The 25,322-nt window shown below is 38.0% G+C and overlaps 1 protein-coding gene and 1 long non-coding RNA gene across 11 annotated transcripts in view; one reads left to right on the top strand and one right to left on the bottom strand.

The window, feature by feature from the left end:
* Positions 1-25,322, bottom strand: part of CHRM3 (cholinergic receptor muscarinic 3) — a 521,589-nt gene that overhangs the window by 192,662 nt on the left and 303,605 nt on the right. For 4 of the 10 annotated variants that reach the window (XR_002732373.2, XM_031935431.1, XM_031935430.1 and 1 more), the window contains one exon: positions 6,821-6,924. The exons of the other annotated variants lie outside the window; for them this stretch is intronic. The gene's annotated coding sequence lies outside the window, so the exon portion shown is untranslated. The remainder of the gene's footprint in view (positions 1-6,820; positions 6,925-25,322) is intronic. 10 annotated transcript variants of the gene reach the window in all.
* Positions 6,601-18,513, top strand: LOC111545230. The gene is made up of 3 exons (XR_002732374.1): positions 6,601-6,770; positions 11,433-11,520; positions 17,879-18,513. It is a non-coding gene; the product is annotated as an uncharacterized LOC111545230 (long non-coding RNA).

Raw genomic sequence — 25,322 nt, forward strand, 5'->3', positions numbered from 1 at the left:
ATTTAGCCAGATAGCAAAGCTTTCACTACTGCTGGTTCAACAATCCAAAATCCATGACCTGACCACCAATCAATCAACAAGCATTTACAGATTGATGACAAAGTATTTTGCCCTGTTCTAAGCACGCTTGTCAGACAGTCTCCCTCCTGTCAAGCAGTTTAAAATCTAATAAATGAGGCAATAATGTTATCTTTATTTATTCAGTGAGACATTTTGGCATAGAAACATCAGGCATGTCCAGTAACTAGAAACAAAAAAATATATCATGTGACACAGGGTGGAATTACTCTAGTAGATAAAAATATCTTTTCATCCATTTTCAGTAGAAATAAATTCAGTTTTAGTTGGTATATGTAGGCTGTTTACCTGATCTGTTTACTCACTGATAATATAGTATTTTGGGGGAAAAAATGGTCAATCATTCACCAGTTACAGTTATTTATGTTCCCCAAGCTTCAATTTAACCCTTCTAATGGTAGAAAAATGACATAATCATTTCATAAAGTATGCTGGCATTCTGCTACCAAAACAAAAAGGTATTATCCTCCAGACAATAATAAAGCTTACTAAATACTTTTCTAAGTCTAAAATAGGTTGTTGGAGAAGGAAGCAGCCGCTAGATCATCGATGACACCATCCTAAAGTGCTTAGTCCGTATTGCTAAGTAATAGGAAGAGCAACATGGTTGAGAGTGCAGATGGGGATAGCAGGGGGAAATATTAACAAGATTAAACATAAGAATAAGTCACTTGGCTGGGCATGGTGGGGTGGGTCAGGACTGTAATTTCAGCACCTTGTGAGGCTGAGGCAGGAGGACCGTTTGAACTGAGAAGTTCAAGACCATATTTAGATGGTAAAATCATCAGGCCTTGGTACTTGATCAGATGTGGGGGCCAGGGAATGAAGAACTAGCAATTAGAATTTCTAGCTTCAATAATTTGGTAAAACATTGGAATGTGACACACAGAGGCATCCATGGATCAGAGGGGGGAAGACGAAGGAGCTCTCTTTCAGGTGTATTTGGAATATCTATGTGAAAGTAAATGTCCAACTAAAGAATCCTTACCCTAAACATTATCTTATTCTCATAGCATTTATTGTGTGTACTGCATGTATCAGATACTGTGCTAAGCACTTCACCTATATAATCCCACTGAATCCTCCCAGCAGCCCTACTGATATATGCATTTTACACCTAAGGGAAATAGAGTGAGGTTAAGTAAACTTTCAACACACGAACAATTAAATGGCAAAGCCTGGATTTATTAACTGATAATTCTAAAACGGACTCAGCCACTATCGTATATGGTGATAACAAGAAAAAGAAAACAGCTTACTCTGAAGAATACTACAAAGATACTATTGCTTTGCCAATATCAGCCCCACAGGTGTACTGTTTTGGGCTTTGCCATGAGTCTGCTCAACAAATGACCTAATGCAGAGAATTAGACTTACTTCATTTCATTAAGAGCTCAAGAGGCACTTCTGTACATTTGGGAGGTTTATCAGGGCCAGGATGTGTTCACACCCTCCTAAGTCAACATTCTTACCAAGTCGACATTGGTCCAGCATCTACAACATGACCAAAAACGGCAAGGCTTCTGACTTTGGGCCAACATTGACTTGGATGGGGAAAAAAAAGGCAGGTTTGTGTGTTTTTAAGCATATTTGGGAGTACCAGAGGCCGTACAGCTTGGCTTCAGTGAATAACAGCTCAGGGCCAAAATACACCCATTCATAAAATGGAGTTTGTTTCCCTACTTTTGTGGTGAAAGCCCCTGGAGTTTTGGCAGGCTACTCAACCTGGCACTCAGCTGAACTGCTGCAGCCAGGATGCAAACTTCTACTGGTCTATACTCTGAGGCCTCATCTTTAAGTTCTAGAATCCCACGAGGCTAAATGGTGAGAAGAGGAGGGCCTTAAAATGTATTAGCCCTGGGCCAGTCATGTTGACCCACAGCAACTCCTACTCTAATTCTACACATACCTCGTACACTTTGCCCCAGATGATGGGGATTATATTTAATCACCATATATCCTCCAAATGATCAATGTGGTGAGACGGAACATATGAAGTACTAAGCAGTGTCTGGTATACAGGAATTGTTCCATATATGGCAGCAATTATTACAGATACTTGTAGTAGTATATTTTAGTAATAGCCATATGGGAGCTTAATAAACATTTGTGTAAGTATTGAATTTGGCAATGCTTATTGACCCATTATTTATTTTGAAAGACGAAGTTGAAACATCAGTCCAAAATGAGGCAAAATATAATTCAGTTCATATGATCTCTATTAAGATAACATACATTGTTGACCTTTCAAAGAAAAATATTGACAAAACATTAGCATTTACAAATTAAAGCTATAATTAATTACAGTTTAGAATGCATTTATTTTTTTCCTTATTTTATCCTTAGAATATCTATAGAAATTACTTAGGCACCATTTTATCCTTACTGAACAGAATTGTTTCATGTATTTAGCATTTCTGGCAAGTAATTAATTGAGTGCTAGTGCTGGTGTATAGCTAAATAAATGGACATAGTTACCTCTTCTTCATGAAAGCCAGTTTAGATATTATTGACATTCCAACTCAACAGTATTTCTCACCTTACAGAGGTGAAATGAGAGATAGAAAGCAGAGGATACTGAGAAAAATCAAAAATCTCTATTGACTCCAAGTGCTAATCTGGGTACAATATATGCATCAACATGGAATTTTTGTACTTTGAGGAAAATGAATTAGTACAGTGATGACATAATCAACCAATTCTAGTTTGATCTTTATTTCCCTTTTAATTTTTTATATTCCATAGTTGATACATGTTCATATCTACCCTGGAATGTGCTAACAATGAAAAAAATAAGTTAAAAGAAATAGGAGATTCAATAAGGTACAATCGTGTTTATGAATGTTCTTAACAATAAATGCATAGCTTGTCCAGGCCAGAAAGAATTCAGTTTCTGAATTCAATGCCACTCTTGAATATGTTAACTCAGTTCTAAATGAAATGCATTATTTGTACAAAGTTCTACTCAATATTTAACATAATGAAGATTGTTAATTCCAATACATTTGCACTGCAGAAAATGCATTTGTATTGCTCAGAATGCTGAATGAGTAATAATGCAATGAAGAAAAACCAAGACTAAGAGATGTCAAATAAAAACCAAAGTCACAAATCCTATAGGCAATGACATTAAGACTAGAACTTAAGTCTTAAGATTTTGTTATTTGTGTCCTTCTACTGTTAAATTGCGAGAGGAAAGTCTTTTTGAGGTAGCAAAAATAATATTTGTGGGGAGGAGACAGCAATAATATCTGTTCATGCAACTAACTAGGTATATGTGAGTGGGTAGGCACATAAGGCCAACAAGCACTGAGAAACATGTCTGTCAGGTTCTTTCTGTTTTGTTAGCTATTGAGTCAACCTGACCGAAACAAAGACACATTTCACAAGAGTGAAAATTGGTTTCAGTCAATCCTTTTAGCATTTTCCAGGTGACTACATTTTTATAAATCGCCTGACAAAATCAAGCAGTTACATTGCTTCACAGACTTTGGCTGGAACATTAAAGGAACTGAATGATTTATGCAGGAGAAGATCAAATAGGTTGCGTTGTATCTAAAAGCTTGTCCCATGAACCAGAAGCTGAATGTGAATTGGCTAATTAATGATTTTTCATTTTCTTCTAGGATTTCATGGTCTGGAAAGCCTTTTGTTGAAGGGACACATTTCACCCCTTTTTAAGGTGCATCTTAAAAAATACTTCACTGTCCTACAAATCTCCCAAGTCAGTTCTGATTTCCTTCTCTCACCTGCTGCAAAATTTATTTTTTCATGCCACACTATTACATTGTTTTGTTTTGTTTGTATTTTCCTCCAATTGTTTCACGAGTGCCTATGATACACTTGAGTGCATATAATCTGAACCAGATTATATAGTAAAGACTTCTTTTGTACTTCTCATACTGTAGAAAGATAATACCTATTGGTTATTACATGATGAATTTTCAGCATAAGAATTAATTCAATACATGTTCTTCATTTGTACTGACAATATGTAAAGGACATTTTTCAGTCCTTTTCAGTTTTTTAGGAGAGCAGCTTTTCTGTACTTCATTAAAATACAAACTCCTTCTTTGATTTACTTTCAACTCTAAACTTTGTTCTCCCTTTTAATGAAATGCATTTATATCTTGCATGAGATACACACTCTTTATTATGATTTAGAACCTTCCAAAACATTAATGGTTGCTCAATAGAAATGCCATAGCTAAGGTATAATACCATACCTATCATTTACTTGTTTTTTGTTCTCTTGATCCTGAAGTACCGGGATTCCCACATAAGTACCTTTGCCTGAGCTGGGGTAAAAGTTGACTCCTAATGTAAGGTGAACTGGAGAAGAACATTTCTTTCACCTCTTTCCCTGATCTCATCTTTTTTATTCAGCATTCCCTCTAAAGAGAATTTCACTCACAGAATTAGAAAGAGACTCTGTACTCTTTTATTGTATCACTTTTAGAAACTAAAACCCATTGGATTTTTTTGAGAATTAGGAATCATTGTACTGTGCAGTTTGGGCTTTTTGACACATTTCTGATCCTTCAATTGAGCACTCCTTTTATTGGATCACTGGAATAAAATCATGATTATTAAACATGTCACAATATACAATTCTCATACTATAATAATTTATGAAGATCTTTGCTTAAATATATGTTCTCAAATCAATTTCAGTTGAGTGCAAATTAAGCAAAAATAAATTTAAAAATGCATCTCACCCTTCAACAAGATACTTCCTTGTCTGAGTTGTTCAAACTCATGCAGAAAAAGCATATTGAAATAAAGATAAGCGGCTATCACTTGCTCTTATTTTCATTATATTCAGGAGATGACCACTTTGATTATAAGTACGAAGACTTAACAATACTCATGATTTCCAACATGAATTACAGTACTTAAGACTTTGTCTTCTCGTTAAATCATGCTTATTCATGTATTTTATATAAAAACTCTGGAGAATAACTTAACAGAAAATCTAAAATAAGAAAAAGTAACACTGAAATTCCCCAAATCTCTATAGATAAAATCCTTTAAGGCTTAGGATTACGCATTTGAAAATATCAGGAGCATTTAAAATATGTTCATGCTTAGCTTTCTGTTCACTTCCTAACTATCTGTAATATGAAAGTCTGGGGTTGAATAGCATGAGAGCATTACTGTTTCATTTTCATAATCCAAGTTTAATTTTAATATATCTTTTATTTTAATTAAGGTTTTTTTGGGGGGGTTCAGAGGCAGAGAACTACTGTATTTCTGACAAAATGACAAAAATCATTAACTGTCAGTGACTATATGAACATGATGTGAACAATATAAGCAAAGAAACTAGGGCAAAGTTTTTTGCTTTAGAAAAACATGCTCATACGCTGATATTCTATATATTCCGAATTATCCTCATAGAAACAACACAACATACAATATCTCAAAATGTTATTACAACACGGCTCATTAGTTTGCAGGCTGGAAACGCGGCATGTTAAATCCTTTCCTCTCAACCATAGTAAGTAGACACAGATACGACACAGTTTGCAAGTCTTAGCTCTGCTCTGCAAACTTACTGCTATCATAGGTCTTCTGCATGGGTATTTTTAGTGCCCAGTTCCTAGTTCAGTGCTTAAAAATCCTGCCGATCCCTGGGTTGGAACAAAGCTTTCGGAAGCAATTAACTGCTTTTGCCATCCCAGGTGCCAAACACACACACAATGTCCTTTTATTTGTGGAAATACACACAGATCTGTTCTGCATGTGCTCAGAGCTCAACACAAATATCACCCCTTTCCCACAGGCAGCAGGAAGGATGTGGTTTGAAGGACACAGTGGCTCCATCTGAATGTTCAGTTGTTCAAAAGATCTCTTGTTGCTACGCTGAGTCGCGGCTCTACTACTTATGCTTAAGAAGATATAACCAGGCCGTGCCCAAAATCCCACTTTTATCTATTTAAAACAGGCATTCAAGTAGATCATGCAATTCTTCTTTGCCCCTTACCTTCAGTGGACACATGCTGAAAGTGTGTTCATAATCAAAAGACGTTCCCCTGAGCTGATGACCCAGTAATTCCTTACGTATACAGGTCAGTTGCAACAATACTGTACTAAAATCGCCAGATGAAATGGTCAGAATTGCCCGGTGGCTTGATAAAATCAGCTTACTTTGAGTCTAATCCAAGGATAAATATACAGAAAGCTCCAAGCAGTGGAAGCTGTAAACACTGTAGAACTGCCCCCTGAAACTGTAATACTGCCAGGAAAACAAATATTTGCTGGATTATAGGGTGCTATCTTGGTTTTACCTGAATGCAAATGAGGGCTAAATAACTACAAGCTAGTGTTTGAAGTGGAAAAGTATAACACAAGTGCAGAGGACTAATTCTCCCGACACCATGAACACCAGTCTCCAAAAACCCTAATGATACACTCAGAACAAGCAAACCAGTAGATCTGATGACCAATTTCACACATCCTTCATTCCTGGAGCTCACCCATTTCATCATTTCTAGACCCTCAGACTCTAACTAGGAATGCCTAACTCATAGCCCTGTATTTTGCTAAATTTTTCCTCTAGTCTTGAGTCCTCCTTTAATCTGTAGGATGTTATTCTACACAGGACCTCTCTCTTATTTTTTGGAGTCTAGCATCTTGCATCTTCCTGGAGCCCCAACTAAACTCATAACTTCTAAGCTTCTAAGAAATATGTAAGTTTTTCAACTCTGTACAGTAAGTCTTTTTGTGACCTTAAACTTACCTTAGAAAAAGATGTATTGGTAGTTACCAATTGCTTCTTCAGCCTTGCGTATAATACCTGTTCCTCTTTCTGACTCCCCTGCAAAGTTACCAGCTCATGAGAATCTGTAATTTAAGCAAAAAGCTTTGGCAACCGGGTAGTTAAATTGATACTAGTGGTTACTTCTGAATGGCTTCAAGTTGATTCTTTCCTTGTGTTTTCTCCAACCACTTCTCATTTCTACTAATCAGTGTCACTATGTGTGATCTATGACACTCCTTAGAACTATGCAAGCAGACTTCAAGAAAAAGAAGAATGGAAATTTGATGAAAATGTTTTATTGGTAACACTCAGATAGAAATACCACCTCGAGAAAGTGTACACAACTCCATGTACCAGGTGGAATATTATTCCTGATCCAGAGTATTATATAAACATCTGTATTTTCTTCCGCAATTAGAAACAAATAGCTCTTGATGAAATGTCTGTGCCCTGGTCCTTCAGAAGTCTGTATCTGACTCCAAGATGCCAGGAAAATTTCATCTTGTGTCATGTTTCATGCTGAGGGGTTTGTATAGCACTAGTGTAAACCTTGGTCTCTAAGACACATTCCATGGTTAATGTATTTCAAATTCCAAACTGAGTTTATTCCATTTCACTCACTTAAAATTCCAGTTGTGATTGGAAAATATACACTTCATTTACCTTCTGCGCAGTGTTCAATGAACAGCTTGTCATGTTTCACCCTAGTAGGTTGCATTTCAATCCTGAGTGTGTCTGTACATCAGTTGATTAAAGCTTTGCTATTATTTGTAAGGGATGTTATAACATGCACTGTCATCTTTCTTGGCATTTTTTGAAATGGTAACATGAGGATTCTGGCAGAATAATATGTTAGTTGCTACTCTTTGCTTATACCTATACCATTTACTTGTCAGTAAACAAAATCGTGTTTTCAATGAAGTAGAAAAATAGAAAAGTCAACTTCCTTATCCTGTTGTATCTTGTGCCACTCTCTATAAACTGACATGGCATAAAATGACATAGCTTGATAAACTGCTGGAATAAAACACAGATTACTGCCATTTAGCTAGAGCAGGACATGTCACTTTGAGTACATGGCCTCAACGAATGTCAGTTCTAGAGGAGGAAGGATAGAACTGAAATGAGGGATCTGGTTCTTTGTTGTGTATGGCTGAATTTCCTGGACATTGTTTAAGGCAGAAATGACAGGTAGCATAAAAGAGTAAACCATACCTTAAGAAAGCAGATTATGTAAGCATGCCCCTCGGATTCCAAATTTTTGCCACACTAAGACTTTACCACATAGGTTATTGCTCAGATCTGAAGAAACATTAACTCCAATCCCTAACGAACTGATAACAACCAATAACCACATTAGTTGTTATTTAGTAACGTAACAACGGTAAAAATCTTGTGTGTGTGTCTTTTCTTGAGTTCTATATCAGGATTTTATAATGCTGAGAGAGTTGTTGTCTATTAAGAAACATATTTCAACTTTATTCCAAAGAAATGGTCCCCACTCCTCTCTGTGATACTGTTAATGTCCAGCATGGCTCTTGGTATCAAGAGGATCTATTCTATGCTTTCCTGGTACCAGCATAATTAAGTCCACAAAACTGGTTGCTTTCAAGGCCAATAGCTATTCAAGTCTACTTCCTCTGCAAGTGTACAGTTTTAATACACCCATAAGCCTTATTCGGGATCTCAATCTTTTGCAGTTGAGTCATGAATCCAAGAAGACTGTTTGAGAAGCTCACAATTCAATTCAGATCTTACATTTGAACTTTTTCTTTTTTGGAAAATGTACTCATGGTAACTTTATTCATGCAAAAAAAAAAAAAAACACGAAAAAACTGGAAGTGATCGAGAACATTCGTTTTACTGGCATTGAGGACATTTCAATTATCATCTCTTAATATGTCATCTATTAACTATCTTCTGGAACAAGTATTCTTCAAATACGCCATATGGATGGTTAAAATCAAAACAGACTATTAATAACAAATCTAAACCAAGCCAAACAACCAAATACACATACAAATAAACCAAATGAACCCTCCTCTACATTCTCATTTTTTCAGAGAGCTACATCCCTGCTCCACTTGAGCTACGTTTGGGCTCCTCCTTTCATCCAGCAACGTTTTTTAAAGTTTAGGTTCTCCTTTCCTTTCCCTCCTTCTCCCTTCCCCTCTTCCTCTTCTTTTTTTAATCCTCACTATTTTAGGACCCACTGGTTAGCTTTCTTTATTACCAAATTAAAAATAGTATTTATTCACTCTCTTGCAAAAAAAACCACAAAACGACTCTTTTGAGAGTCACACGGTTTAGCTGTAAACATCATTTCTCCCTGTCAAGGGCTGGGGTCCCAGTGAAGCCTTCTACATTTAACAAAGGCTTTGGTACACGGCTTAAAGTCTTAATATCCAACCCAAGATCCTGGATGACGTCAATGCCCTTTTCAGTTATCATCCAGCACCAGCTTTACAGTTTCCTATTATTCACTATGATAGTCTTTTTGAGCCTCCACCCTGTTTCAGCCAGTCACAATCATGGCCACCCCAAACTTGGCCACCTCTATACTTGTTCTCTCTGAAGTTATTCTCTAAACGGCACCATCCAACTTTTCAACTCTACCGACTTCGTATTTCCACTCCATCTGTTCTACAACCTCATTCAGATCTCAAATCTCTTAAAAGTATCACTTTCTTTACTTCTAAAAGCTCCCCTTGGCTCTCCTTTCTTCTCTCTTTTACCTAGACATCATAGCCTATCATTTCAAACATCCTCCTGTCAGTACCCACTTCTCGCTTGAATTCTTGTCATCCCTCCACATTTTCCTCCAAAATTTCAACCCAAGATCAATACAAGTATTTTATGTCTGTTTTCATATACCGGGTTGCTACATTCTGGATAACTTCATGTGACTCTGCAGAATGGTACGGGTACAAAGCCCTAGTCTTCAACATCACTAGGACTTCAACACTGTCCACATTTCCTTCCACATCTCTTTTTCTTTCAAGCTTTAACTGTTTCTTCCAATCCAACATTATGTACCAACTGCCACTTCCTCACTCTCAGCAAAGCCCTCCTGTCCTAATTTACAGGTAAAATAGCCCATGAAGTGAGAATTCATTCAATTTCCTTTCCTCCCAATGAGCTGATTCCAGTGTAACTCTTTGCTACCCAACTCATTAGAAAAGATATCTTTTCTCTTATCCAAAACTAATCTTCCCACCTTTACTCTGTATCCTACCTTCTTCCCTCTTTATCTGTTTTATTAGCAATCCCACTTCGCACACAAACCATCAACCTCTCCCATCCCATTGGTTTCTATGCGGTGGTGCACTGAAGCTGATAGCTAATTCTGGGTATCTTCTCAAATCTGCATTCTGCCTTGATAGTTTTACCCCAGCCATGGTGAGGGTATTTACGCCATGGTCATCTGTAATAGCTACAAATTAGAGCTTTTATTTCTCCTCTGGAGGCCTGGTTTATCAGAACACCACTGCATACAAGCCTTCTCAAAACAAAACAAAACAAATCATTGACAAAAATTCTTGTATATAGCCTATTTCCTCCTCTAGTCATAGTGCCCTCTGTCCTTTTATGTTCTAACTACTTAAAATATGTAGTGTGTACACAATCATTTGCTCTTAACCAATCTAAATATGCCTTTAATTCTTAACAGTTCTTCACTGAAGCTGATATTTCCAAGGTAATCAGTAACCTCATAGTTGATAAACTTAATGGGTACTTTTCAGTTTTTACTCACTTAATCTGTGGTATTTGATACTGTTAGCCACTCCCGTCTTATAATTCACTCTTTCCCTGGCTTCAGGACATCATCATTCCCTAAATTCTCCCTTACTTCTTCTTTTCAGGGTTCTTTTCAGTTGTCCACCTTTTAACAAGTTCTTCCACAGTACTCTTTCTCAGCTTAAACTATCGGCAAAATCTTCATTCCATGTAATGCCATGTCTCTCTCACATCTCTCTCACATGCTGTAGTTATCACTGTACAACTACCCACTTAGGTTGTTCAAGAGATCAGGCATCTCAAACCCCAAACTCACCAAATTTTGCCTCCTTCCTTGTCATCTCACCTACTCTGGTTCTCCTGCCCCTCAGTCTATTCTTCACAACTGAGTTGAGCTAATATTTTCTAGGCACAATTCTGATTGTATCAACACTGGATTAAAACACTTGAATTTCTTCCCTACCTCTTGAGCTACCTCTGCAGCCTCATTTTCCACGAGGCTTTCTCTTCTTGCTGTGTTATGTGTTGGTGCAATTTCTTGGTTGGTCCTTTCTATCTCCTCCCCATCCTGTGCCTGTGCACCCTTCTACTGCAGGGCCTTGGCACAATCTGTCTTGTCTCTGCTCATCCCACCTCACCCAAGTAACTTTGATTTATCTTTCAGGTCTCGGCTTAATGGGACCTTCCACAAAAAACTTTCCCTGAGCATTCTTGACAAGCTCAAATTCCACTATCAGGGGCTCTCAGAGCACTCTACGCTGCCACCTTTCCTTTGAAGCATTATGGGTTAGGTGCAGCATCAGAAAACCAGCTTTTTGTTTGTAAAATTACTAACACCTGTTTCTCTCTTTAGATGATGTGCTCCATGAGGGCCAAGGCTGTCCGTTCTTGTTCGCCACTGCACACTCAGGAGCTCATGGCGTGCTGTCTGTGCTAGTGCTGTGAGTATATATTGAATTAATGAATGAAGATTCTGGAAATTTCCAGAAGTTCTTCAGATGCAAAAACTAATAGAAGGCTGGGTTTCCTGCAGGCAAGCAAAAAGCAGTTTTAAGTCAGTGAACTAAGGCCTTGAGAGACATCTCCTAATTTTGTAAGCATTGCTGGTTAGGCATACACAGACGAGTTACCCAAATGATATGAAAGAAATCTGCCATATTAACATCATGTCTGGTTTAAAGAATAGGGCTTAAAACCTTAAAGAGCTACATACGTTTCTCTGGGTTTATGTTTTGTCCCTCCTCCATAAAACAATGTAACGGAACATCATTTTTTAATACTTAGGTAAGGTGATCACACAATTTATCATCCAGACTAAGGCATGTCTGTTAGTGAAAGAGAGTAATCATAACTATGTCACGGCAACAGAGGTAAATTGCAGAGGTCTCCAGCAAACTGGGACAAGTGGTCACCCCAGCTGTGGTTGACATAACACAATGAAATAGGTAAATGCAAAATTCTCTGTCCATGGAGATCTGTGATGGGAGGTATAGAATAACTAAGCCCAACATACAGGGAGGCTTCTCATCAATGTGATGTTGGTGTTGGCGCAAATTGTGGAATAAGCAATGCATCTTCAGTAACGCAGTATACAGAATAAAATTACAGTTGCATTAATCATTCTACATTTTATTTGGAGGTTGTTCTGTTTATTATTTTATTTTACGCCCCACAACACACCTATTTTAATTCCTCAAAAAGCCTGTGTTGAGCAATGGGCCAGGGACAATTGTGATGGAAAGGAAGAACAAGATATCAACCATCCCTAGAGAAACGACAGTATAATTACAGGGCGAAGAGTATCACCCATAATTATAGATGAAGAAATGGACACCCAGAACTCAGAAATGACTTGGTTAAGGGTATGCAGATAATAAACAGTATAACTGGAACTGTAATTCAGGTCTCTGACTTCCAATTTGGAATTCACTTTATTTGGCTCAGCTGCCTCCCAGAAATGGAGTGAACACACTTAATGTACTTTATGCTCTTGTCCTCTACTGCACAGAAAGGCCCAGGAAGCACGTTTACACAGTCTTTGCAGAAGCAGATTGTGCCGGGCACAGCGGGCGGTGTTGGTGCTGCCCATGTGGACTTCCTTTTTAGGCACTGGCATCTGGCCCTGTGTCAAGGATTTGAAGGGGATTTAAAAGGCCAAACACATCTCTGATTAACTTGTCACTGTATCATACCTATGTCTAAATCCTGGGTAAATTAAAAGGCCAAAAATATGTCTTTTTACTTTATGATCAAATTCCACTGCAGAGGAGTAATGAAATAGTCCAGATATGGTCAGGGGAGAACCCTGGGGATAACGGGCCATCTCTACTCAATCAAATGTGGGTATTTGTACATGATGAAACATTGGACCTTCTCATTAAAGAGAAACATTCATTTATTAGTGCTTTAGGGTTTACAAAATACAGTCTCTACCAAATAGATTTATCACTGCTCTCAGATTTCTAAGGGAAATAGCTTTTGAGATTGCAATGCAAGTATTCGAGGAAACGTGGCATTATGCTTATATTCTTCTAAATGCTAGCCACAGACACTTGTTAAAATGTAAAGTATTTTCAGTAGTCAGAAATACCCCAGCTTACAGAGAGTTCTGTTTTTTCATTCATTCCAACTACATAGTTCTGTTAGTATAAGATCCTGACAATAAAACTGAAAGGTGAATTTTGTCATTTTCAGCTTTCAATAGAAATTTCACTTATTTTCCAGAAATATTTCCTAAGTAAGAGATTATTTTCAAATAATCTTTTTTCTTCTTCTGACCTAAAGAGAATTCTGTAAAGGACAAAAGCAAAATTAAAGTAGCTCACAAACCAGCTAAGTCATTCAAATCACAACCAAGGATAACTAAAATAGAAGACTCCTAAAGTTACCTGAAATTGATCAGGGACCAAGATAACTGGAACAATTACAGTGAATAAAATTATTTTTTAAACAGCTACAAAATTATTGATCCTATGCTCATGACAAAGATAGATATAATGTATAATTGAGATAAAAAACTTCTCTTTTTGAGTAGTCTGAGAGTTTATCTTAAAGGCAGAGTTTTCTTTGTTGGGAATATTTCTGAATGGGCTTACTAGAGGCAAAGGCTGAGATCAAAAGTCATCTAAGTCTGGGGGGATCTGCTCTGGGGATCCCTGGTGAGGATCTAGCTATAGCTAGAGGGGAATGGGGCTGGATGTGGAGCCTGAGACCAGCTTGGGCAATAGAGTGAGACTTCATCTCTACAATATGGTGGTGCATGCCTGTAGTCCCAGCTACTCAGGAGGCTGAAGCAGGAGGATCCCTTGAGCCCAGGAGTTTGAGGCTGCAGTAAGCTATGATCACACCCTTGTTCTTTAGTCTGGGCAACAGAGTGAGACCCTGTCACTAGAAAAAAAGAGAGAGAGAGAGAAGGAAATGGAGATGAGAAGACAGAGACAGAGGGAGTGTGGCAGTGGACTAAAGAGTTGGTGGAAGGAGACCTATTGTTTTGTGATCTCTCCTCAGAACCCCTCAAGCCCTCTGGAACTTGATGAATTTATTAATATTTATCAATAATAATAATTTATTACTTCTTACTATTTAATATTAATATCATGTATTATTAATAATTAATGATTTGTTAAATCTTTGGGCTGATGGATGGAATGGGGGGTCTGGGTGGCCAAGCTTTACTGAACCACATGGAAAGAGGAGGGCAGACACTGGGGACTGAATAGGAGTAAACTCTTGAGTAATGTTCAAGACTTTGGGGAGCACACTGGACTCAAAGGATGCAAAGTTGGATGGGGGTCAGTAAAGTTTACCCAGTCTCAGAGGAGGAAGAAAACTCCAATTTGTTATTGGGGTTACAGACACGATCCATGCATGACCTCAAAACCTTATGGTGTAGTGGTAGAAACAGAAGGAATGAGAAAATGAAGGAATCTCATCTGTGCCACCGCAGCTGCATCTGTACAATGTCAAGGGACCAGAAGGAGGTCTCACTGACACTACCTGGGAACTCAGGGCGGTATCGTGGGGAGGTGGCATTTTTGCTGGGTCTTGCAGAATGAGTGAGAGTGGTCAAATAGTTTTGAAAACTCAGAACAGTATTATTTCAGTTTCCTAAAATGAAGCCAAACAAAGCTGGGAAAGAAGGAGATGGGCTTTCTTGGTGGGAGGTATAGCATGAATGAAGTTAGGAACACAGCAGGATTTTTGGGGTGTGGTAAGAGGTACCAGGGTACATGGTTGAGGAGTGGTCAACCTTCACTCCAAAGCCAAATGTATTAAGGCCTTAAAGGCTATACTTATTTTCTTTATGCTTAGAAAGAAGCAACTGGTCAAGAATTGAGATATAAGAAAAAAATATTAATTTACTTTGTCTAAACTTGGCATTCAATACAGTTACTAAATTCTCTGTCTGGTACCTGGTTAAACGACTAAATAATACTCAGTAAACTATTCTAATTTAAGCGCTTAACTGAAGCTTGTATCCAAAGTGAACCACAGGTCCCCTCCTCATCTCTTCATACCCTCCTCCTCATATGTCACATACCCAAACCCATAACATATCTATCTCCACAGTTTTAACAATCTTAATCATTTACAATGCTATTTCTCATCATTTAGGTTGTCGGGTGTTCTTGCATTATCAGCCTGCCTATAGATATGGAATTAATAAGATTATACAAAATATCTGCCCAACTTAGATCACAGAATTTTGCAATTTCCTGATCAACTGCAAGACTGATCTTCCATAATATGGATGTAGTTCTATACATACATACACATATATATGGGTATAGTTCCATATATAGAGAGTATCTATATGCATATAGCTATATATATATTTCAATAATATGGATATAGTTATACATATAACACATAGATGCAGATAATGGAACGACTGTTATTTTTCTTTAATTGGGCTATTTAATTGTTTGATTCACAATGGTTTGTTTCTGGAATTCCATGACAAGTCCAACAACATTAACTAGCTTTCAAGGTCTATGTTGGCAACATGAAATTGCCATTAGAAGCATTACAATCAGTGTCCTTCCTCATCTGGCAGAGGTGGAGGAGGACTGCAGAGTTACCTTTAGTAATATCTCATGATACAATGGCGCTTCATGTCAAATAGCAATTAATATCATTTTAACTTAAATAATGTGGATATTGTTTTAAATTTTGATATTAATTTTTTAAAACACCTGAGCTTTAAAGAAAAGATAAAACAAAGTAGCTTTGTCAATAATGAAGAATTTAGATCTGTCACTGGTTAACCTCTTTAATTCACAATTTAGCTACTTAAGTAGAACGTCCCAACTTAAAATAATTGTCTAGAAATTGCCTCATAGGTTAAAAAAACTCTCAAAAACTTGTCCCTGACAATGGCATTTCCAAAAGCAGCTAGTGACAAGAGGTTAAAGGGATTTAAAACCCTCTTTTAGCAGCTTAATGTCTATACAAAGGAATTCATTCATTCATTTTTTTTTTTTTTTCTCAACACGTATGGAACCCCTGCCACATAGGCAGCTCTGTCCTAGCTGGAGAAATGAGTAGATAAAGTCACCGATTCAAAGGAACTTTATTCTACCGGAGGGTACAAAATGACAGCTAAATTTATAAGGTAACATTGGCTGCTTTACAGAAAGAAATAAAGTAGGCTATGTGGGTAAAATGAGTGATGGTCAAGAGTGTGACTATTTTAGATATGGTGGTCAGTAAAATCCGCCTCAAGGTGGAGACATTAGAACCAAGACCCCTGCTCACCAGGAGGCAGTCTGAAAAAGTATTAGACAAAATAACCCAGAGAACAAAGACCTGGGGTGGCAAACAAGCTTCAAGTGCTCAAGAAACTGCAAGAAATGTCGATGTGACTGGTCTGGGTTTCAGTCTGAAAACTTTGAGTGCTAAATACAGAATGTAGTTGCAGAAAAATAGAAAGCAAGAGAAAGCATTGTATGTTTAAACATAAGCAAATAAATAGAAACAGATAGAAAACAGTATGTTTTAGGGAGTATAATTTTGGGGTAACATATCTTTTATTATTTTTCCTAACTGGGGAGGGAGTGAAAGACCATATTGCTGGCAAAATGAAAGCTTTTACCCTCTACACGTGTCAAGCAATTCAGCAGTGGATAATTACATTTATTGGAGTTAGAAAGTAAAGTGGGATCTTAAGGAGAATTAATTAGTTTATTTGGAATCATGGTGACAGAGAGTGAGAAGATAAAGAGATAAATGTGAAACTTCTGTTTCACCCACTAAGGAGTCAGCAGATAGTACCACGGAACCTACAGACTCCAAATACGGAAAAAAAAAAAAAAAAAAAAAAAAAAAAAATTAAACCAGGAAACAAAGAGCCAGGAATAGAACAGTAACGTTGGCAAAAACTGGCCCTTTCTGGATGAGGCTTATATTTTTAGGTGGTTAAGCCCACAAATAAACACCCAAAATTATAGTATGAATGCTGGTGAATGGTGCTGTGGAGAAAAATAAAGGAGGTGGGGGGGTTTAGAGAGTCCCAGGGGTGGAGATGCTGAGATATTCTTTTATGTAGGATAGTTAGGAAATCTTCTCCAATAAGAGAGGCTGGGAAGCCACTGGAGGGTGTTGAGTAGAGACTGAATTTTAGAATATGACTCCAGCTACTGTGCAAAAGAGAGGTTGAAGGGATCAGTGCTAAAGCAAGGAGGGCAACTGGAAGTCTCCTGCAATCATCTGAGTAAGAGCTAATCTGAGCTTGGGCCAGCATAAATGGTGAGAATTTGTGAAATTCTAGATACAGCTGATGAGTGCTGATGAATGAATCCAACTGGGAGCATGGAAGAAGAGCCAGATTCAAGGATGGCCCCAGGGTTTTGTCCTGAACCACGACAAGCTTGTTGCTATCATTTAGCAACAGGCGGGGGAAGATCACATATACATGGTTTAGTCTAAAAAATAAAGTGTTATTACACACCCTCAATTATCCTTCAGGCCACATCTCCTCCCATGTTGCAGAATTAGCACATTCGCTTACTGCCATTGCCTGCCTATGAGGAGTTCAATGGTACTTTTTTCTTCATGAAATATTCCACAGTAGTTATTTACCAAGTTAGAGACAGATTGAAGAAAGAGTTAAAAGAGTATTCATAAATGAATTTAATCTGAATCGTAGTCTGAAAGATAGTTTCAAGGCCAAGGCCCAATACTCTTCTATATTAAATTATCTCAAGGTATGTTTATTTTCAATCCAAGCTTAAGTTTAGCTACAGAGTCAGGGATAAAGTAGGATAAGTGAAGGTATTTAATTATTGTTTTTTTTTCCAGATCCTCAACAGAATAATTGCTGACAAACTCTCTTGCCCAGAAAATGTCTATTGGAATTATGGAGTACAAAAGAACTACAAAAGCAATGAAAAAAAGGAAGGATGTTTTATTTACATCCTATTTCAAAACCATTGCTTTCTGGCTATTGTGTGTCTCTGCAGGCCCAATACCGTGTGTCTGCGTCAGAAGTTTAGAATTGTTCCTTATGTTTCCTTCTAACACTGGTATATTCACTTGAAAGTGTAGATTTTATTCACTTCCAAAACAGTTAGCTCATAATTCGGAACACTGAGGTTTGCAAAATGACTGAAGGAAACTTTACTCAAACAATAGTTGCCAGTTCTGCTGAGAATTATCACAGGCCCACAACAGCCGTGTGTTTTTCCATACAGATATTCTGATTCTTTTTATTATACAGCTAATTTTTTTTAGACTCATGAGTAAAATAGCAAGTCAGTCTGTGCATAAGCATATGTTTAAATCTACTGGGAGAAATGTCTGGAACCTTTCTGGTTATTAAAATTAAAAATCAGAATAATGAAAGGCATATGCAACTTACTGTTGCATTCTTTATATAACTTATTTCATCTAGTCCTCCAAATAGCTAGATGACATATTTATCCCCACCTTACGTAAATGTTAACCAAAGTTTGTAAGGTTAGTTCATTTGTCCACAGTTACCCAGAAAATTGTTTGTGGAGCTCAGCGCAAGGCCGACTGCCAGACTCCAAAGTCTATATTCCTTCTACTACCATACGTTGCGCCTTTGCTTTTCTTATAAAAGTTGAAAAAATGTTATTCTGCTTTTCCTACTTTTCCAAAAACTATTTATGATGATAAATCCAGTTTTATTTGTATGTAGCTCTTTAGCATTTCAATGTATGTAGCATAAGGCATGTGCATTTGTGCATGCCATGCATGCCTCTGTGTGTGTGTACATGCACACGTGTGTGGGGGTGCATGCCTTTGTGTGTGTTCATGCACATGTATGTGGGTGCATGCCTCTGTGTGTCTACATGCACACATGTGTGTGGGTGCATGCCTTTGTGTGTGTGTGTGTTCATGCACATGTGTGTGGGTGCATGCCTCTGTGTGTGTGTCTACATGCACACATGTGTGGGGGCGCATGTCTGTGCATGTCTGTGTGTGTGTGTACATACACACATGTGTGGGGAGTGAGATGGGGCAGTGCTGAGAGGGAGCACAATTTTTTTTCTAGGTGTTAAGTTTCAAGAAGTTGGTGAAATGGAGACAGCTAATCCAACCCAGGAGACAGTGTTTGAAAACAGGGCTTCAGCTCCCTGTATGATGTGGATTGGGGAACTGGTCTGTTCTCCTAGCCATGGGATGACCCTGCTGTGTTCAGGAACCTTTCCATCTCTTGGATTTTAAAGGAAAGTATCCTTTCTGTCAGTAAAATTTTCCTACTGTCCCATAAATAAATCTTTACAATAATCTTCTAAATATTTAGAATGTAATAACATAATTATAAATTATAATAATGTATGTTTATTATATTTTATTGCATATTCACTATATATAATATACATTATTGTTTGTATTTATTATAATTTACTTGTATATCATGAATTATTTATAATTCACATATAATTATAACATACAAATATAACATAAAATAATTTAGTAATTTATTAAAAAACAAATTAAAATAATCTAAATAAATGATAACCATTCTCCTTGACATCCAAGCTCCTCATCAGACTTACGATATTTAATTCTTCTCTTTTATTTTCAATCTTATCTACCTTTATCATTTGTTTTACAACTTTGCATCTCAGTTGTCTATAAAAGCTTACTTAATATTCCAAGGTAATTTTATCATCTTGTACACATTGGCCATGGAGCTCCATTGCCTAGAATAATGTCTCTATTCTTTATGTTGAACATCAAGGCTATTTGATAAATATATATATATAGATATAGTGAATCTATTTGCCAGCCTAAAAGTCATTTTCTCTTCTTTATATCCTCATATGGGTTAATTTTCCCTTTCCTATAAAGATAGGGTCTTTATAGAGGTAATCACCTTAAAATGAGGCCATTAGAGTGGCCCTAATGCAGTATCACTAGTGTTCTTATAAGAAGGGGACATTTGGGCCGGGCACGGTGGCTCACACCTGTAATCCCAGCACTTTGGGAGGCCAAGGCAGGCGAGGTCAGGAGATAGAGACCATCCTGGCTAACACGGTGAAACCCCATCTCTACTAAAAATACAAAAAATTAACCAGGCGTGATGGCGGGTGCCTGTAGTCCCAGCTACTTGGGAGGCTGAGGCCGGAGAATGAACCTGGGAGGCAGAGCTTGCAGTGAGCCAAGATTGCACCACTACACTCCAGCCAGGGTGACAGGGTGAGACTATATCTTAAAAAAATAAAAAAATAAATAAATAAATAAAGGGGACATTTGGACACAGAGATATAGGGAGAACATAGGGAGAACGCCATATGAAGATGAAGGCAGAAGAGAGATTCATCTACAAACCAAGGAACTACAAAGATTGTCAGCAACCCCCAGAAGCCAGGAGGCAGACATGGAACAGATTCTCCTTCACAGCTGTGAGGAGGAGCCAATCCTGCCTCCAGAACTGTGAAGCAAGAAGTTTCTGTTGTTCAGGCCTTCCATTCTCTGCTACTTTGTTACAATAACCCTAGCAAATTAATGCACACATGGCAAAATGGTATTTTTCAACTTTTATGAGAAAAGTAAAGGCAGTTATAGTAGAAGAGAGCATCATGAGTCTACCGTGCTCAGATACGGCTATTTGCTTTTCCCCAACTATGTTCCATACTTTCTTCTTTTCAAACTTTTTCTCTTTTATTTTGAGTCAGGGTCTTGCTCTGCTGCCCAGGCTGGAGTGCAGTGTCATGATCATAGCTCACTGTAACCTCAACCTTCTGAGCTCAAGTGATCCTCCTGCCTCAGCCTCCCAAGTAGCTGAGACTACAGGTGCATGCCAACACACCTGGCTATTTATTTATTTTTATTTTATTGTAGACACAGGGTCTCATTGTATTGTCCAGGCTGGCCTCAAACTCCTGGCCTTAAGTCATCCTCCCATCTTGGCCTCCCCAAGTACTGGGACTATGGGCGTGAACCCATCACACCCAGACATTTTATATTTCTTTAATTTGGAGTGTCTTTCCTTTCCATGCATGCCTATAGAATTTCTGATTATCATTTAGCCCAAAGAAGACTTTCACATAAATTCTGCCATAACCCTTGTTAGAATAAATGTATTCCTCTAAGCTCCCTCTAGCTCTATTTGCATCTTTATTATAAATATTAATATATCTTTCCCTGCATTGCTGTTACACGTATACACATCTTATCTTCTGGCAATAAATAAGCCTCGTCCCTTGGGGGAAGGGCTAACCTTTCCTTCTTCTGGTATTACTCATGATGCTGACCACAGCACCCTGCACAGAGAAGAGATTTAATATTTGTTTCATTACTTACATTGCATAAGAGGGACCTACCTACTTGTGAAAAAGGTTGCTGTGACCTGTGTTCCTCCTTCTGTGACAAGAAACTAAAACATACATATATTTATTCTCTTCTCTTCTTCCTGGATCTGGTTCACCAGATTTCCTCCCCTCCTTTCTTTCTTTTTCATCAATACAAAACTTCAAGTCAGTCTTGCCAATAATTCTTCTTTGACTAATTTATGAATTAAATAAAGAATGAATTCCCCACACATGTATCATTTCCAAGGTCAGCTCTTCAACACTGCTTTATTCCACACCTCTCAATGGGTGCATGATGCAGGCCCACTTTAACACTACTGTATCTGTGGTTGATTCCTACGTGCAGATCTTTCTGCTCTTTTTGCCTGAATTATCTTCACTGTTCTTGGTGCAAAAATCACAGCCAGTGTAGACTATTTCCAAAAGAGCTGTAAAGGGGCATTTCAGAAACTTCCCTAAACAATATTTCTTTAAAATGCACCAAGCTGGATAAAGCCTCTTTGTGACCTGCATAAAAACTCCAAAGGATAAATGTGTATTACCTTCCCAAAGAACTACTTCTCCAAAGTTATTCCAGCTCTTTCCAGTTGAAATGTCAAACTTGACATAAAAATGAGATGTTCCTGCATGAATTAATAAATAAATAAATCTGTGTTTCCCATTGTTCTTTCACTCAGAGTGTTTTCTGATTATTCTTTGGTTGAAGTTACTGGTTGCATGTCTGCTTCCTCCACTACATTTTACTCCTCAGGAACAGAATCTACATTCTATTTGCCTTTATGTCTCTAAAACCCGACACAGAGTGGGTGTTCAATTAACTTTACTGATATCAGTAATTTGCATATGCAAGCAATTCTGAATAGAGTGAATCAAACACAAACTTCAAGTAGATTTAGCAATTCTTATAGGATGGCATTATCACTTTAATGATATTTCTCAATTTGTGTTGCAATTTGATTAAACAATTTTTACCCTAAAGCTTTGAGAACAGGTTTTCTCAGAATTATATAATTTGATTTTAATGCTTATGTTAGAGGGCATATGTCTTGGGGAAAGGATAAAAGAAAATAACCTATTGTTAGGTGACAGTCACCAACTGTTTGCCTTTTTGAATTTCTTGATTTGTACGGTAGCCATCTCTCACGCTTCTCCTCTAAACAAAATGAAATCAGCCGGGTGCGGTGGCTCACGCCTGTAATCCCAGCACTTTGGGAGCCCGAGGCGGGTGGATCACGAGGTCAGGAAATTGAGACCATCCTGGCTAACACGGTGAAACCGCGTCTCTACTAAAAATACAAATAATTAGCCGGGCGCGGTGGCGGGCGCCTGTAGTCTCAGCTACTCGGGAGGCCGAGGCAGGAGAATGGCGGGAACCCGGGAGGCGGAGCTTGCAGTGAACTAAGATCGCACCACTGCACTCCAGCCTGGGCGACAGAGCGAGACTCCGTCTCAAAAAAACAAAACAAAACAAAAAACAAACAAACAAAACACAAAACAACAACAAAACAACATAAAATCAGATTAATAACATTAATCTTCTATGTTTTCCTTTACATGGCAACTCCTAAAGGTGACGGAACCTGGAATTGACTCACATTTTGCTTTTTTGTTCACAGACACAGCAGTAGTGAAAGCTGAATCATCCAGGTCAGAGGATTTTAGCGTGTGGGGACATGCAATCTCCAGACAACTTAGGAACTTCCTCCGTTACCCGAGGAACAAGAAACTGATGTGAACTTGCAAGAGAATTAAGCAAAAAAGAATTTCCCAGAAGAATAAAAGTACGGCTTATCAATGTTCCCTCTTTTTAGAATATCAAGCCCACTGCCATAAAGCCTGTAGTTGGGGGCCTACTCAGTATATTTCTGGAGTGGTGATGCAACCTTGAATTCATTTTAATAATATTTGACATGGGAGAGTGGAATAGCAGTGTCTGGGATTTGGAAAGCACTTAAAATGTTATCAATTTGCACATGGTATCTATTATAGATTATAAATGTTGCTAAAATAAATATACTATCAATCAGGACACACAAACAAAGTTACCTGTAACAGGCTACTTTCTTTGAATGGGAATTCAGGTCCACACAGAAATATATAACTAAGTGAATTAAATTTGTTTCTTAAAGTCGTATTAAATGGTGGCACATGCCTGTAATCCTAGCTACTCAGGAAGCTGAGGCATGAGAATCACTTGAACCCAAAAGGCAGAGGCTGCAGTGAGCTGAGATCACACCACTGCGCTCACTCCAGTTGGGCAACAGAGTGAGACTCTGGGGGAAAAAAAAAAAAATCAAAGTGAGGGGTGAATTTTATTTTTGTAAATGGTAAACATTAATTTAATATGCCAGACAGAAAATTTCTACAAGCTATTATGATACTGAAGTTTTTATTTGGGAAGGGAAAATGATAATAATTACCTTTCTAGACTTATAAGTGGAATGAACATTTGTGAAAGTTAGCTCAGAGCAGCACCGAGAGTGAGATTGTTCAGTAACGGCAAGAAATTGTGTACAGTGTTTTTAAAATCAGAAAGAACGGCAGCGCCCTCCCTTGATATAAATGCCAGAAATGAATCCAAAACACCCACGTTCTGGGGGCAAGTAGGCAGCTCTTCAGAATACTGTTAGAATGGCTGGGCATAGGTTAATTGCCCCAAAATGTTATCCTCAAGTTGAAATTCCAAGATTCATGACAAATTTAAGCACTACCTTCCTTTAAAAGGTAAATAAGTCAACCAAAGAGCAGCAACATTTGCCAAGCATCAACCATCTGTTTAATGCTATCTGAGGAAAAATGGTTTCTACCAAAGTATTGAATGAAATTGCCTCTCCTTTAGGAAATCTCCCTGCAGCCCAGAAGAAGAAGCTTGACATGACTAGAACTATAAAATGATAATGTTAATAGAAAAATTATTGTCTAGACATTAGGAGTTGACTTAGAGTGACTAACATAAACAAAAGAAAATAAATTCCACGGAGAAAAAGAGGTTTAAATTTGGCCTTTAAAGAGTAGATAAGATTTGGATAGCTGATAAGGAGAGTGAGGAATATTCCAGATGGAAGGAATAGCATGAGCAAGGAATGGGGTGAGAAGGAGCAAACATCCCTATGGCGATCAGAGTCCAGGCTGCACAGAACACTGGGTGGGTTAGGAAGGAAGGAGATGACTGAGTCAATGCACTCTACACAGAGGGATCTGCATTTCTAACTGGAGTCTAAAGATCAGGAGCAGAAGAGACGTGATGAATGTGACATCTTAGGAAAATGATCAGGCAATGTTACGCAGCATGGATGAGAACGTGAGAGGTAAGAGCCAGCTAGCTGAGCTAAGTGATTACCGGCACAACTCTAGGCCTAATTTGATGACGGACAGCTGTCAATCATGAGCACGAAGAGGAGAACTTGACAGTCATTTTAAGGACAGACCTTGCACACCTTGGTGACAAGTCTTGGTGAATGAGGAAAGATTCAAAGAAGAGAAAGAAGCATGGAGGACCCAGAGGGATACAGAAAGGTTTTCAGTGCCATGCCTCTGGCACCCCTCTGTCTGGTCTTGCTCATTAGTTGATCAGTACATGCTAGAGAGAGAAGGCTGTCTGCAGACCACACAATCCCATGAAGAACTGGTAGAATGAGGACCAAAAAGTCTTCAAAATTCTGCCTAGCTGAACTGACTTTAGGAAGATGATGGTCAGTGGTACTATGTACAAAGTTCTATGCTTAGGTTCAAAAAACTAACTGCACAATTAAAAGAGAGTGGAGAACTTTAGTCAACTGGATTGCCAATCAGTCAGAAAATGTGTTAAGAACTTTAGTTATTATTAAGAAGACAAATGAAGGGTAAATAAGAGTAAAGGGTAGAAACAGCTGATAAAAGCATCACATGGGTTTTAATCATTAGTGGAATATAGTTAGGATAAGGGAGATGGTAGCTCTTTTCCTCCAGGCTGTTCACGT

The sequence above is a fragment of the Piliocolobus tephrosceles genome, chromosome 1, assembly GCF_002776525.5.
Source record: "Piliocolobus tephrosceles isolate RC106 chromosome 1, ASM277652v3, whole genome shotgun sequence".
NCBI classification, from domain to species: Eukaryota; Metazoa; Chordata; class Mammalia; order Primates; family Cercopithecidae; genus Piliocolobus; species Piliocolobus tephrosceles.